Raw genomic sequence first — 15,153 nt, forward strand, 5'->3', positions numbered from 1 at the left:
TACTGGAAATACCTCGCCTGATGTATCCTAAAACTGCATTCGCTTTTTTAACAGCCATCTCACATTGGCGGCTCATAGTCATCCTGTGATCAACCAATACTCCAAGGTCCTTCTCCTCTGACTTCCAACTGATGTGTCCCCAATTTATAACCAAAATTCTTATTAATCCCTAAATGCATGACCTTGCACTTTTCACTATTAAATTTCATCCTATTATTATTACTCCAGTTTACAAGGTCATCCAGATCTTTCTGTATGATATCCCAGTCCTTCTCTGTGTTAGCAATACCTCCCAGCTTTGTGTTTCTGACTGATGGCAGATTCATAATAGACCAACAGATTTTACTAACCTTTATTCTTTTGAGGAAAAGACTGTATTTTATTTTAGGAGATCCTTCAGAGATTTAAACTTAATAAAGATCTTTGTCTAGACTTCTCAGTTTTGGATCAAAGGTTTTTAAAAGAGCTCCTAGTTACTGGAAGTGTGGTGATAGTTGTTTATACGGCTACAACAACTTTAGTGTGCATAATGCTTTATAGACAAACAATACAGGCCCTGTCCTGAGGAACTAAACTTTTTAGATTAGACATGTATTTTATATAAGTAATATCTTCCATCTTCCCCACCCAAAGGAGGATTTCTGGTCTTGGTTGAGGCATACTGATGGAACAAAGGAGTTATAATGACACACTCATGATGTTAGCTTTTTCATGTGGATCAATAGAAAATTTCAGTCTCCAGGGCTGTCAACATAGTTTTAAAACAACCCGACTAAAATCACAAACAAGATGTTTAATTTTTTTTAAAAAGCTCAATTTTATTCAAAAGCTATTTGAGTAATGATTAAATGATGTTTTTAAGGTAAAATTAAGTTTTTTAAAACTTCTAAAGTTGCTATATCTTGGATTCCAAACACTGCAAGTTGCTTAGAAACCATGGTGCTGACATAGAGTAAGGTGACAATTTTTAAAGCTTCAATTTTCATTTACTTATTAATGAAGTATAACAATATGCTTCAATTATAGTGACTTACTGAAAAATGACATTCTTGTTTTTGCTTTGGTATTTGCATATCAATGGTATTACGTTATTATAGCACAAACATCTGTTAATATCATATCTTGCATTTCCTGTTTATAATCTGTATCTAACAAAGCCAGAACTCATCTTTGTGCTATTCTGTTTTATACTTCACGATAAGCCCTAAACTGTTTTATGTCAATATATGTGATTGGGAGTCATCATATACACTCCCTTCAATTATGAGGTACACAGGCCAAGATAGTGGTGGTAGTAGTAGCTCTTATGTAGCACTTTACAAAGGAGGTCGATATCATTATTCCCATTTTACAGATGGGGAAACTGAGGCACAGAGAGACGTGACTTGTCAAAAGTCACCAGCAGGCCAGTAGCAGAACCAGTCTTTGAACTGAAGTCACTTGAGTTCCAGTCTAGTGGTAATACATTAATTTATAAAACTAGATCTGTAGTGGCAATGCCTGTTAAGTATATTCTGTTAGCTAAACAAGATACATGTAACTGAAACTTGCAAATTTTGAATACAAAATCTTAATATATATAACATTTAGCCAACTTTAGACACTTTTTCTGCAATACAAATTACTCCATGAGGTATTTCTCAAGTATATATACAGTTTTATAAATTTTTGTCTCACACAGAAACTTCCAGACATAATAGAACCTATTTTGGGCTGGAGTTTCATATTTTACAGCACTATGACCTTGCCTACAGTGTAAACATTTTTGACTAATCATCTTCATTAATGATTTCCCCCTATATGGACTGGCTTTGGCCCCAATTAGTTTAAGTTCTGTACACTATATTTTTACACGAGTTAATAAGATGATTTAAAAATTATAATTCCTGAGCCACTTTATTGGAATTGATGTGTTAGTAAAGAAGTTCAGTGATGATACTTGACCAGGCCAAGTTTAAAAGCAACTTTTTTCTTGCTAATGGAGATGCAGTTTCAGTCTTCTAATACTGTGTAGAAAGGTTTCTGGATGGTAGCACTTGCTTCTTGTTTTAATATGATGAGAATAATTTCTCTGCATGATATAGCGAGTTCTCAGAATAATGTATGAGTCAGTTCCAAGCATGGTTTAATGAAAATTATTCCCAGCACTATAGGTCACAAGTTTCTCAGCAATGTGGTAATTTGACCCACTAAAGCACGGGTGGGCAAACTATGGCCTGCAGGCTGCATCTGGCCCACCAGCCATTTTAATCTGGTCCTTGATTTCCCACTGGGGAACGAGGTCTGGGGCTTACTCCGGTCTGGCGCTCCAGCCGGGGAACAGGGTCAGGGCCATTCTGCGTGGCTTCCAGAAGCAGTGGCATGTCCCCCTCCGGCTCCTACCTGTAGGGGCAGCCAGAGGGCTCCACTCCACATGCTGCCCCCGCCCCAAGCGCCACCCCCGCAGCTCCCATTGGCCAGGAATCGCAGCCAATAGGAGCTGCAGGGGCAGCGCCTGCAGACAGGGCAGCGCGCAGCAGAGCTGCTTGGCCGTGCCTCCACATAGGAGCCGGAGGAGGACATGCTGCTGCTTCTGGAAGCTGCTTGAGGTAACCGCCGTCCGGAGTCTGCACGCCTGAGCCACCCCCCTGTGCCCCAGCCCTGATCCCCCTCCCGCCCTCCAAACCGCTCGGTCTCAGCCCGGAGCACTCTCCTACACCCCAAACTCTTCCTCTCCAGCCCCACCACAGAGCCTACACCCTTAGCTGGAGCCCGCAACTCCCTCCCCCTGAACTCTTCATTTCTGGCCCCACGTTGGAGCCTGCACTCCCAGCCAGAGCCCTCACCCCCTCCCGTACCCCAACCCCAATTTCATGAGCTTTCATGGCCTGCCGTACAATTTATATACCCAGATGCGGCCCTCAGACCAAAAAGTTTACCCACCCCTGCACAAATGTAAATTAGGAAGGGATCTGTTCTCATCAAGGTGTAATTTCACTGTCCTTTATTACACAATTGTAGTTAGTCTTTGTATGGCATAGTGGGGACCCATATAAAGTATAGCATGACACTGGACACTATGAAATGATGTGATGTGATTTTATTAAGGGATATCTTATTTATTATCTACCAACAATAAACATTGTGCAATACAAGACAAAAAATGAGACAACTCATGCCTTGAAGAGCTTATAGAGTAGAACACAAACATTTACTGTCAATGGATTTTGGCTCCTAAGTACCCAAATCCTTTTGAAAATTAGATTTAGGCTTCTAAATCAGTTAGACATTGCAACACTGAGTGCAGCAACACTGAAATACCTTTAAAAATCTTGGATTTAGCTACCAGAGTTGTGATTTTGAGAAAAGTACCAAATATCATGTGAATCTTTGCAGGGCCCATTGTGGGGTGAGAGGGAGAATATGCACCTGCATCCTGCCTAACTTCTGTCTGTCTGCCAAATACACTCTCCTAGAACATAAGAACAGCCATACTGGGTCAGACCAAAGGTCCAACTAGCCCAGTATCCTGTCTTCCAACAGTGGCCAATGCCAGGTGCCCCAGAGGGAATGAACAGAACAGGTAATCATCAAGTGATCCATCCCCTGTTGCTCATTCCCAGCTTCTGGCAAACAGAGGCTAGGGAATCCATTCCTGCCCATCCTGGCTTATAGCCATTGATGGAGCTATCCTCCATGAATTTATCTAGTTCTTTTTGAACCCTGTTATAGTCTTGGCCTTCACAACATCCTATGGGAAAGAGTTCCACAGGTTGACAGTGCGTTGTGTGAAAAACTAATTCTTTTTTTGTTTTAAACCTGCTGCCTATTAATTTCATTTGGTGACCACTAGTTCTTGTGTTATGAGAAGGAGTAAATAACATTTCCTTATTTACTTTTTCCACATAGTTGTGATTTTATAGACTTCTATCATATCCTCATCTTTCCATGATTAAAAGTCCCAATCTTATTAATCTCTCCTCATATGGAAGCCATTCCATACTCCTAATCATTTTTGTTGCCCTTTTCTGTACCTTTTCTAATTCCAATACATCTTTTTTGAGATGGAGCGACCAGATCTGCACACAAGATGTGGGACTACCATGGATTTATATAGAGGCAATATGATATTTTCTGCCTGATTATCTCTTTCCTTAATGATTTCCAACATTCTGTTTGCTTTTTTGACTACCACTGCACACTGAGTGGATGTTTTCAGAGAACTATCCACAATGACTCCAAGATCCCTTTCTTGAGTGGTAACAGCTAATTTAGACCCCATCATTTTATATCTAGTTGGGATTTTGTTTTCCAATGTGCATTACTTTGCATTTGTGAACATTGAATTTCATCTGCCATTTTGTTGCCCAGTCACCCAGTTCTGAGAGATCCTTTGGTAGCTCTTCACAGTCTGCCTGGGATTTAACTATCTTGAGTAATTTTGTAGCATCTGCAAATTTTGCCACCTCACTGTTTACACCTTTTTCCAGATCATTTATGAATATATACCCAGATGCGGCCCTAGATATATATATCTAGGACTGGGACCAGTACAGATCCTGGAGGACACCACTATTTACCTCTCTCCATTCTGAAAACTGACTATTTATTCCTACCCTTTGTTGCCTGTCTTTTAACCAGTTACTAATCCATGAGAGGACCTTCCTTCTTATCCTATGACCACTTATTTTGCTTATGAGCCTTTGGTGAGGAACCCTATCATAGGCTTTCTGAAAATCTAAATACACTGGATCCTCCTTGTCCACATGCTTGTTGACCCCCTCAAAGAATTCTAGTAGATTGGTGAGACATGATTTCAGATTACATCAGAAGCAGAAAACAACCAGTGAGGCCACTGAACAGTCGAGATGATAACGGAGCACTCAAGAATTCATTTAGTTTCTCTGCAATGGCCTTATCATCCTTTGCATTGGTCACGGCTGAGGATGAGTGGGAGATTCCCAAACCTGAGCCATTCTTTTTAGGTGACAAATCTGAGGAACTGTCCCAGACTGAAGTGTCATTAGAGGAGGTTTTGGAACAAATAGATAAACTAAACAGTAATTAGTCAACAGGACCAGACAGTATTCACCCAAGTATTCCGAAGGAACTCAAAATTGAAATTGTAGAACCACTATGTAACTTATCATTTAAATCCATTTCTGTACCAGATGACTGGAGCTAATGTGTGACACCAATTTTTAAAAAAAGGCTCCTGAGGCAATCCCAGCAATTACAGGCTGGTAAGCCTAACTTAAGTACTGGACAAACTGGTTGAAACTATAGTAAAGAACAGAATTATCAGACACTGATTAACATGATTTGTTGGAAGAGGAGTACTTGTGGCACCTTAGAGACTAACAAATTTATTTGAGCATAAGCTTTCGTGGGCTACAGCCCACTTCTTCGGATGCATAGAATGGATACCTTTTGAGGTTCTCTTGATCCACATGTACTTTGGCAGATGGATGAAAGATGGAGCAGAATATTTACGAAAGCTTTGCTTTTTGGGTACTGAATGTTCATTCTCATGAACAAGCTGTACATTGGGAACCTAAACGAAAACGTGACTCTAGGCAATTTGGAGAAAGTCTTCAATGACCACAAGATCTCCTTCAGTGGTCAGTTTCTGGTGAAATCGGGCTGTGCCTTTGTGGATTGCCCTGATGAGCAATGGGCTATGAAAGCCATTGAAACTTTTTCTGGGAAAGTGGAGCTACATGGAAAACAGCTAGAGATTGAACATTCATTTTTTACATTTTTACTTACATTTTTTTTGCTGTAACTTTTTGAATCTGTGGCTAGCTGTTCTTCAGATTCTTTTTTTGATCTTCATAATTATATTTTTACACGTCACTTGCCAGTGTTTATGCTTCTTTCTATTTTCCTCAATAGGATTTGACTTCCACTTTTTAAAGGATGCCTTTTTGCCTTTTGGTTTATTTAAGATTTTTGGTCCATTTGACTCTGTGTTCTTTCACATATAGTGCCACTTTCCCACCAGGTCGACCTGTTCTGTCCTTCCAATATATTTTGTATCCCAGTATTACTGTGTCCCGTTGATTGTCTTCATTCCACCAAGTTTCCGTGATGCCTATTGTATCAATATCCTCATTTAATACGAGGCACTCTAGTTCACCCATTTTATTATTTAGACTTCTAGCATTTCTATATAAGCACTTAAAATTGTTGCTTTTTAGCTTTCTACAATTATGTGATATAATTGCTTCTATTTCCCAAGCAGTCTCTTTCATAGGGCTTCACTGGGGAAAGGGGAGGGAAGAGCTTGAACTGGAGTTAGCCCTATGTTTATGTACCCTACACCCCATCACAGGGCACTAACACAATGAAACCTATAGCATCTATGATGTCTCTGAGAAGCAGTGTGATTCAGAACTGTTTTGGTAGCAAAAATCTGTTATTGTCACACAGTATCTATCAGACACACAGTAAGAGTGTTTAAAATAACTATTCCAATTTGTTTCAACCAATCAGACCTCTCTTCATGTTCCTTTAAGCTCATTCTCCTTTAATCACTGAGAGCAGCAGTGTTTAGTGAGCCGAGTCTCATGTCAGTAAAGGCCATTACAGTAAGGGAGTACTGCCATGTGCCATATATATGAATGGAATTAATCTACAAGTTTAATGGGTTTACTGCATAGAGTAGTTTATGAAGAGAAGGGATGTGATTGGGCAATGGAAATTAAGTAATATGATTTGGAAGACAGGGACTCGGTGGTTAGTCTTGTGGATGATGTGGCTGTGGAATTTGCTGTGGACTCCAGCTTTGCCCCAGAGTACCAGGACATAATACTGAGTTCCTTTCTTTTCTAGCATGTAAATGTGAAGATCCAACTTTCTATACCCAATTTTATGTTTAGGAAGGAGGTTGCATCAAAGTTCATTGCATTACAATGGTGGAAAATTGTTGAAGTAAAATTGCAGAACTGAGGAGAGTGTCTAAGAGCAAATACAAAAAGAGTGATGGGCCTAACCATTGAAATTGGTTATCAAGCTTTTCTCTTTGAACACATAATACACTCTTTTATGTTTGAGAAATAAATATTTTTATGAAGTGAATTGCACAGAATTTTCCCAGTTTGGGAAAAATAACTCTGCTTTGTATGTCATCCTTTGTTCAATACAAAAGTACTTCATTGTGACACTGTAAGAAACTGGAACAATATAAATCAGTAACACTTAAGGATATCATAGTATATTATAAAAGTACAGTGCAGCCTAAAAGCCTTCCAGGTGGCTTAATTTCTTTCAGTGTGTTGCCTCTGCCCAGCCTTCCAGTAGAAAGGCCAGAGGCAGGACAGGCATGAACTGGAGACAAGGCATATTTTGCACCTAAGAGCTGGCTGCTTAAAAAAAATTAAGCATTTAAGAAAATTTAAAGCTGCAGGAAGCTTCAGCCTATAGTGCAAAGTATCCGTTTATGAGCCAATGGTATTACCAAAGGGCAAGGCCTCATGTACTCCAAAGCAAGTGAGACCTAATTTCTTTGGCAGTTTCTGGATATCGCAGCAGGCAGAAAGTTTTGCAGCAGCTCTTTAACTGAAAATAAAAAATAAAGTTTTTTCTTTAAATATGAAACTGTAAAATACTTTCTGTACAAAAGCAGCTGTTATTTGATATTAAGTTTAGTTTATTTTGCACTATCAACATACTTTCAGTTCTTGAGTTTTTGTACTGATTATGCTTAACTGCATCATAGAAAGGGGAAGCTCGTGACTTTGGCAGCAAGAGCTATAGGCACCTAAGGGTGCGTGAGAAACTGGAATAACTAAGTACATCAGTTGTGTTTTTCTGCTAAATTGATTTATTGGCAGTGAAACAGTTAATGTAAATTAACATCTTTAGGTGTCAGAGTTCACTCTCTGAGATGAATGGTGCAGTTAACACCTCTGTGTTTCTAACTCAATGTTATTGCAAGTCTTATGCTGTTTGGTATTTTTCATAAGGCCTCAGTTCCTTAATTTTTTTTAAATAACATGAGAATCTCATCTTTTTTTAAAGTAAATTTCTAGCCTTCATGATTGTGGAGAAAATCTTGGAAACTCACTGTATATTAGTGGCTCAAAAACTGAAATAAAATAATCCAAAATTCATTATTTTTTAAAATCCCATTATTTGGGGTGAGGGGTCTATTTATTATTATTATTATTATTTGAAAGCTTGGGGTTGGCAGTATTGGAGGGTTTAGGGGTTGTTTTTTGTTTTGTTTTGTGTTTTTTGCTGCGGGCAAACTCAGGAAGATGATACTTTTTCAAAGATCTTCAGAGCCATGACGGTTAGAAATATGTTGTTTGTAAATAAAAGCTCAGGATCTAGAACACAATTCTGCAGCAAGAGGTGGGCAAAGAGGTGGATTCTGCAAGGGGCCTTTCCTAACTGTTTGCTCTTTATATTAACTAAGAGATTCAGATGGGAAAATCCACCAGTTATGAAATGTGCATCTCTCCTCTTAAAAACAAAAAACAAACAAACAAACAAACAAAAAACCTCTGTAAAAATAACACCAAAAGATCCATGTTCATTTTCTCTTACTGAATCAAATATACTCCTTTTGCAAATAAATAAAGATGATTTTTCCAACTGATAGTCCTGCAAATTCACCTTGGCATCTGAAATTCATTCTCAATTCTGTTTGACTCATACATTGTTACCAGTAATAAAAATCATGCTAGTCTCATTTACACTTGTGCAACCCCTTCATCCTCAGATTCTGCCCTTAGTTACTCCTCTGCATTCCCTATTGTTTTCAGTGGGGACTGTACAAGTATAATTGGGAACAGAATTTGACCTTGCAGCTTGAATTTTAAGAATTCTGTTGATAGAATCCATCTCATATTCTCAAACTGTGAGTTTTTTTCTACAGTGCAAATGCAAGTATAAAGCAATAAACTTCAGTTTTCACCAAGAAAGCAAATGTGATTGAGTGGCTGTGAAGAGCAGATCTGCTAAAAAAAAAAAAAAAAAAAGACTGCCATTTTTACGCAGTTACTCTTTCAAGAAGAAAGAGACCTTAAGCAGTCATTACTAATTCACTGATAGAAATGATCCCAGCCAGAAACTTCGGATCTGGATCCAAACGTGCTGTAGGTTTTGAAATCTGGGATTTTTGTTGGCGTCTAAGGCTAGCTGTCAGATATTACTTTATTGTGTGCTGATGAGAGAAGTAGTGATGTCAGCCTTTCTTTGAATTACTCAGTTTTGAAACTATGAAACTTTAATTTGCCTTATTCAGTTAACCCTATAAAGCAGAGAAATTTAGATTTTTTTCCAACATTCTTCATTGATGCAATGCATGTTCATGCTAATAGCAGAGAGCCCTAAACTTATCTATGCCCTAAATTAGAAGTTTTTATAATTATATTTGTGAAATACATGTGGTCTTTTCAGAAAAAACATTTATGTAAACTTGAGATGGTTTTGTTTGCAGAGTCCTCTGAGAATTTTGACAGCTGTGCATATAGATTGTCCAGTCTTTGATTCAAGCAAGCTCCTGGGCTGTCCTTAGAAATATAATAACCATGCTTCTTCAATTAATGTCCCTATGGGTGCTCCATTTCAGGTGTGCATGCACCTCTTGACCCCTTGAGAGGAGATTTTCCATTAGCAGTGTCCATTCAACTCATGCATGTGCTCTATAACTTCATGAGGTTATATTGAACTGTATGGGTAAACTTCTCTCAGTTCCTTCTCTACTACCTCAGCCTGAGACAGAGCTCTAGCATGTCTGCCTCATGTGTGCCTCAGCATGTTATGCAGTTGTTGTTTTTTAGTTAGTTTAGTGTTTCTAGTTAGTGTTTTTTGTTGTTAGTGTAGAATTAGTTAGAGGCTTTTTTCCTCCTCCCCCCACCTTTTTCTAGAGAGTTTATTTGGTTAGGCTGGACGTGCCTGGCTCGCCAGGATTCAGATGCTGCCTCTCTTGTCAAGAGGCTATCCTGTTCAGTGACGGCCACTCTTAGTGTATCCGTTGGATTCTGTGCTGCTTGTGGTGTCAGCTTCATAGAGCTGAGGCCTTGATCACTTGTAATTATTAAAGAACCAATGGGCAGTTTTTGTAGTAGCAGTGATTTTAATCCCAGTGCTCCTTGCCAAATTTCACTACGTGTAATTACAATATTCCTCAAATTTCTACAATGTGAAATGGCTATGGTATTCTTCACTTTCTGTTCTAAACTGTGGTAAGGTTGTTATGCACTATTAAACTTCTGCATTCCACACCAGAAATGTCTGCATGTCAGTGGTGGCGGGAATAATTATACATAAATCTTACAACTTCCTTGTAAGGGATAATGTTGGTAAATGCTATGAGAGCTTAAATAATTGTGCCATACAGATGCTAAATATTATAATCTTTGGGTTTTGTACAGCATCTGATACTGACAAAGAACAAAACATATTAGCTATTGCAAAAGAGAGGCATTAAAAACTCATTTCAGATTAAAATGTTATATTGTATCAAGGAGAAAATGCTAAACTTCAGTATACTGTGATCATCACCTCCAGCTGTGATCAGACCTTATTAATTAAGCAGGGGTATGTAACTGGAGGGATACCTGCAGGGACAAGCCCAGGATGGTTCCAGTAATAGTACTAGCACTCTTTCCTCAGAATCTGAGGTAGTGGTGGAAGTACCAGTCTGAGCGATGGCATTTCCCAAAAGTATAACTTTTGCCTAGCTTTCAGATCTAGAGCACAGAAGAATCAGGTGCCCAAACTGAGATTTCTAATGATGGAGTGCTCTGTTCGACCTGTTCTGAGTCACGTCATGATACCCCTTCCCCCACTCTACATCTGTGGCTGGACAGATTAGCACCCCTTCAACCTTGGTGAAGGTCTTCCCTAAGAGAGGGGACGACTTCAGAAGACTCATGGAAGGCTCTGAAGAAGAGGAACTTGGTCTCCCACCACAGAGGTGGCTCTGAAAAAGCCCTGATCTCCCACTAAGTCTACAGTGTGGGACGCCTCAACCTCTTGATGAAATACCATGGGGATGAAGGACACTTCTACCTCTGGTACCAGCAGGGCTGGGAAATCCTGGAGCACTCTGGAGAGCATTGCTTCAGCAGGCACTCAGTACCATCTGTGATGCTTTATGATTGAAAATGACTATTTGTATCAGTGTTATTGCCACTGTTATACAATTGCAACAAAATTTATACAAACTGTGACATGTAAGGTGTCAATGGAAAAGTTATATTCTATCAAGTATGATTATTCTGGTTAAATCCATGTATCATCTTTGTATCTAAAGTTATTAATATTGGCTATGCATTTGTATTTCAAACATGTGTTGTGTTCCCGAGTGACACTCCCCAGATAGTTGTCTAGCCCTGATGTAAATCTATCTGTTGATGGCCCATTAACACACTCCATTCTCACAATGGGCCATTGAACAATCTCATCCCAGACAGTAGGTCTTCCTGGGGATGCCTCAGATAGCAAGGAGCCAAAGGCTACCTCCTGTGATTCAGCAAAACATGAAGGGGCATGTGATATGCTCATGTGACCCTAAGTCAAATGCCCCATCTTGGGCCAGTAACTTTCCTTACACAGGGGCTTTGGGCTTTGTTAAATTTCTATGTACACAGCAAAGGATATAAAAGACACCTGAGACATCTCCAGTTTCTCTCTTTCCTGCTCTAATTCTCAGGATTGTGGATTTACAACTAAAAGGAATATCTTGAACTATGGGCTGAGGACCTTCCAGTCTTTTGGAAGTAACCAGGGTGACTTTTGCAAGCCAGCACTCTATGCCATCACTGCTACAAACCTGATATAAGGACTTTGCAATCACTTCTGTGTATATGGTTCCTTAATCATTCAATAATGCTCATCTTTGATTTTATTAATAAATCTTTAGCTAGTTTATTAAGGATGGGCTGAAAGCTTGATATTTGGGTACGATCTGTGATGCATATTGACCTGGAGGTAAGTGTCTGATCCTTTGGGATTAGTAGAACCTCACATACGGTGAAATGGGTTTTCAGTAACTCCTAACTATATTGGACCTGTTTGTCTGGATGGGAGCCAGCAGCTGGAATGCCTAAAGGGAACTGTGTTTGACTTCTGGTTGACCAATGTGGTACTTCAGAAGCTCTTTTGCTAGTGACTTGGTGAATCTAATTATAGACTAACCACCAGTTTAGGGGATTGTCTGTACTATTTCTTGGTCTGCCCTGGGTGTGGCATTCTCAGTGTGGTCCATCCCAGGCACCCAGTCACACCATCTGTGAAGGACATGGAGTCCTAGGACATTCACTCCTCTAGAATGGCACCGACTGCATCAGACTTACCATCAGTGCCTTCTCACCACAATGGGTACTGGCAAAACTCAAGTGCCAAATGCCTTCAGTCCTGGCACCCAAGCACTCCAGAAAAACAGTACCTCAACTCAGAACTGCAGGAATTCTGCTACTCCAGGGACTTGTCAGTTTTAGACAGACCACAGTCTCCACTACTTATGGGTACAAAATGACTCTCAGTACAGAGACCTCGGTTTCTGGATTACCATTGCTTCCTGGTATCACAAGATTTTCTGCCTTATTCTATTGACCCTTCCCTCACATTTGGAGAACATTCCGGAGGATGAAGGAGACATTCAGTTTCCTCTTTACTAGTGCAGGGTTCCCCTCCACATCAGTACAGAAATCCCTATCTTGACAAGGATCCTCGTCCACAACAGGCATGGTGGGATCAGTCTTGGGGGCCACCCCTTTTCCCATTTGGGCCTCCCAATGGCCATACTAGGATGCTGGGCTGTATATTATCAACAGTTTGCCAGATTCATAGATTTTTAAGGTCAGAAGAGACCATTGTGATCTTCTCGTCTGACTTCCTTCACATTGCAGGCCACAGAACCTCACCCACCGACTCCTGCCAAAGACTGGCGTGGTGTCCTAATTTGCTTCACCTGTGTGTTTAGCCTGCATACAAGTTTCTGACTATCCCTCCTCTCCTCTCCCAGGATGCAGGCTGCATGCTTCACTCACTCTAGGGGTTCTTCATCTCTGAGCCTGGCTCCTAGATGGTTCTTGGGATTAGAATCCACCTGTTCAGCAGGAGTACAACAGGCATAACTAAACAGTAGAAGGGAATCAACTTGAATTACATTCAGAAATGGGGAAGATTCAACCACTGGTGTCACCAGTACCTGAATCCTCTTTGCTGTCAGCCATCTTGGATTACCCACTGGACTTGAAATCAGGGTTATCCATTAGCTCTTTTAGACTCATAAACTTGAAGGTCAGAAAGGACAATTGTGATCATTTAGTCTGATCTCCTGCACATTGCAGGCCACAGATCTTCACCCACTCTTGAAATAGACTCAGCTTCATCTGGCTGCAATATCTGCATTTCACTTATCTATGAAGACTGCTTTTCTAGTAGCTATCACGTCAGACCACAGGGTTGGGGAGATGAGGGCCTTGATGGTAGACCCACCATTTACGGTATTTTTCAAGGCAAGATCTCTTTATGGCCACACTCTATATTTGTATCTAAAGTGCTGTCAGATTTGTATTTTAAGCAGACCATTCATCTACCAGTATTTTTTCCTAAATCATATAAATCTCAGCACGAGACCTCCTTTCATACCTTAGATGTGAGACAGGCATTGGACTTTTATCTAGAGAGGACCACGCAATTTTGGAAGTCACCTAGATTGTTTGTCCCCATTGAAGAAATGTCCAAGGGTCTGTGATCTCTACAGAGAGATTTTTGAGGTGCATCATTGCTTGATACAATGTAGCTAGTGCTCTACCTCCCAAAGATTAATAGCACACTCAACCAGATCACAGGAAACTTCCACAGCTTTACTCAAGAACATCCCAGTGTCTGAGACATGCAGTGCTACTTCATGGGCCTCAGTGCATACTTTTTCTAAACGCTATGCCTTGGTCCATTTGTCACATTTGATACAGCACTTGGTTGTGCTGTACTGTCTTCAGTCTTGGACTCAATTCCAAAGCTCCCTCCTGCCGGTGGAGATACTGCTCGGGAGTCACCTGAAATGGAACGACCATAGGGACACTACTTGAAGAAAAGGTTACTCACCTTGTGCAGTAACTGTGGTTCTTCGAGATATGTGTTCCTATGGGTGCTCCATTACCTACCCTTCTTCCCCTCTGCTTTGGACCGTTTGTTGGATGTTTGGATAGAGAAGTAAATGAGGGCAGTTTGCCTGCGCTGTTCTATATCCCTTTGGTGTGTGGCATGAGGTTGTATAACGCACATGTATGGGCCAAATGGACACTGCTAGCATAGGCGCCAACTCCGTGGGTGCTCTGGGGCTGGAGCACCCATGGGGAAAAATTGGTGGGTGCTCTGCACCCACTGGCAGCTCACTGCCCTGCCCCAGCTCGCCTCTGCCTCCGCTCCGCCTCCTCCCCTGAATGCGCCGCTGCCTCCTGCTTCTCCCTCCTCCCTCCCAGCTGTTTCGTGTGGCAAGCGCTGGGAAGGAGGGGGGAGGAGGAGGAACATGGCTCACTTGGGGAAGAGGTGTGGCTGGGGCAGGGATTTGGGGAGGGGTCCAATAGGGGCAGGGAGGGGGCAGAATCGGGGTGGCGCTGGGGGCGGGGGTGAGGGTGGTGCGAGCACCCACCGGTGCCAAGGAAAGTTGGCTCCTGTGATTGCTAGTGGAAAATCTCCAGTCAGCGGCTTGAGAGGCATGTGTACTGGAAGTGGAGCACCCATAGGGGGCAAATCTCAAAAAAAATAAAGTTATTGCACAAGGTAAATAACTTTTTCTTATATTTTGGGTAATGTGCGTCAGATTATTGCCTGGATTTGTGGAGCATGAGCAAATGAGATAAAGGCAGACCAATTTAAAAAAAAATCCACTAGAACAGTCATGTCTGAGCAGGGGTTTGTATTGCCTTAGGTTACTTTCTGCCAAACATTCTGCTCATCCTAATATATTAAAGACCCCGTCCAAAGGTGTCACCTTCTGTCTTGCAAGTTTATATGGCAACATGCACAAAATAAGAGCACTTTCATTAAAATATTAACATTTACACTGAATTTAATCTGTATTTCATTCTTGCTTGTTGGACAATGTTAAAAAAAATTTATTACTGGGCATCCTTTTGATATACATGTGCATGTGAAGAGCTATGAAAATATGAATGGTACAATGATATTATCAGAATGGATCGGCAG

At 40.8% G+C, this 15,153-nt stretch overlaps 1 protein-coding gene across 11 annotated transcripts in view; it reads left to right on the top strand.

The window, feature by feature from the left end:
* Positions 1-15,153, top strand: part of ZFYVE28 (zinc finger FYVE-type containing 28) — a 299,046-nt gene that overhangs the window by 160,226 nt on the left and 123,667 nt on the right. The window lies entirely within an intron of this gene.

Source organism: Mauremys mutica, chromosome 5 (genome assembly GCF_020497125.1).
Source record: "Mauremys mutica isolate MM-2020 ecotype Southern chromosome 5, ASM2049712v1, whole genome shotgun sequence".
In the NCBI taxonomy this organism is placed as follows: domain Eukaryota; kingdom Metazoa; phylum Chordata; order Testudines; family Geoemydidae; genus Mauremys; species Mauremys mutica.